The 1,884-nt window shown below is 35.1% G+C and overlaps 1 non-coding gene across 1 annotated transcript; it reads right to left on the reverse strand.

Moving 5' to 3' along the window:
- Positions 1-1,258: 1,258 nt before the first annotated feature.
- On the reverse strand, positions 1,259-1,366 carry LOC148579978 (small nucleolar RNA R71). Its single transcript, XR_015898910.1, has one exon. It is a non-coding gene; the product is annotated as a small nucleolar RNA R71 (small nucleolar RNA).
- Positions 1,367-1,884: the final 518 nt, after the last annotated feature.

Consider the following 1,884-nt stretch of genomic DNA (forward strand, 5'->3'; position numbering starts at 1 on the left):
TTTCAAAACTAATTCTTATCATATCTTTTCAAAATATCTTCTTATCTTATCTTTTTCAAAAAAAAAATATCTTTTCAAAATATCTTTTCTAACTTCCTAACCTCTTATCTTTTCAAAATTTGTTTCAACTAACTAACCAACTTTTTGTTTGTTTCTTAACTTTTTCAAAACCTCCTAACTAACTCTCTCTCTCTCAATTTTCGAAAATATCTTCCTTCTTTTTCAAAAATATCTTTTCAAAATATCTTTTCTAACTTCCTAACTTCCTATCTTTTCAAAATTTGTTTCAACTAACTAACTAACTTGTTGTTTGTTTCTTATCTTTTTCAAAACCACCTAACTAACTCTCTCTCTCTCAATTTTCGAAAATATCTCCCTCTTTTTCAAAAATTTCTTTTTAATTAACTAATTGTTTTTATTTTTAATTTAAAAAAAAAATTCGAAAAAAATACTAAACTTTTTCAAAAACTATTTTCAAAAATCACTAACTCCTTTTCAAAAATAAATTTCGAAAATTCCCTCCTTCTCTCCCATCTCATTCTATTTATTCATTCATATCCTAACATCTCATCTCACATTCCAATCCTCACAGTTGTGTTTCTTCCTTTACATCACATCCTTTATCTCCCCCTCTTCTTCTACTTACAAAGGGATCCCTATACTGTGGTATAAAGGATCTCTATTATTATTATTATCATTTTTCTGTCCATTCTTCCTTGTACTATGAGCATGAGCAAGGATAAGAACATTCTTGTGGAAGCAGATCCAGAACCTGAAAGGACTCTGAAGAGAAAATTAAAGAGAAGCTAAAATACAACAATCCAGAGAAAACCTTTCAGAAATTTTTGAACAGGAAGAGGAGATGGCAGCCGAAAATAATAATAATATAAGGAAGATGCTTGGTGACTTTACTGCACCTAATTCCAATTTACATGGAAGAAGCATCTCCATTCCTGCCATTGGAGCAAACAACTTTGAGCTGAAACCTCAATTAGTTTCTCTGATGCAGCAAAACTGCAAGTTTCATGGACTTCCATCTGAAGATCCCTTTCAGTTCTTAACTGAATTCTTGCAGATATGTGATACTGTTAAGACTAATGGAATAGATCCTGAAGTCTACAGGCTCATGCTTTTCCCTTTTGCTGTAAGAGACAGAGCTAGATTATGGTTGGATTCTCAACCTAAAGACAGCCTGAACTCTTGGGATAAGCTGGTCACGGCTTTCTTAGCCAAGTACTTTCCTCCTCAAAAGCTGAGCAAGCTTAGAGCTGATGTTCAAACCTTCAGACAGAAAGAAGGTGAATCTCTCTATGAAGCTTGGGAAAGATACAAACAGTTGACCAAAAAGTGTCCTTCTGACATGCTTTCAGAATGGACCATCTGGATATATTCTATGATGGTTTATCTGAGCTATCAAAGATGTCACTGGACACTTCTGCAGGTGGATCCATTCACCTAAAGAAAACGCCTGCAGAAGCTCAAGAACTCATTGACATGGTTGCTAATAACCAGTTCATGTACACTTCTGAAAGGAATCCTGTAATCAATGGGACGCCTATGAAGAAGGGAGTTCTTGAGGTTGATACTCTGAATGCCATATTGGCTCAGAACAAAATATTGACTCAGCAAGTCAATATGATCTCTCAGAGTCTGCATGGAATGCAAGCTGCATCCAACAGTACTCAAGAGGCATCTTCTGAAGAAGAAGCCTATGATCCTGAGAACCCTGCAATAGCAGAGGTGAACTACTTAGGTGAACCTTATGGAAACACCTATAACTCAACATGGAGAAATCATCCAAATTTCTCATGGAAGGATCAAAAGCCCCAACAAGGCTTTAATAATGGTGGAAGAAACAGGTTTAGCAATAGCAAGCCTTTTCCA

The sequence above is a fragment of the Arachis ipaensis genome, chromosome B10 (assembly GCF_059453495.1).
Source record: "Arachis ipaensis isolate K30076 ecotype BB chromosome B10, ASM5945349v1, whole genome shotgun sequence".
NCBI lineage: Eukaryota > Viridiplantae > Streptophyta > Magnoliopsida > Fabales > Fabaceae > Arachis > Arachis ipaensis.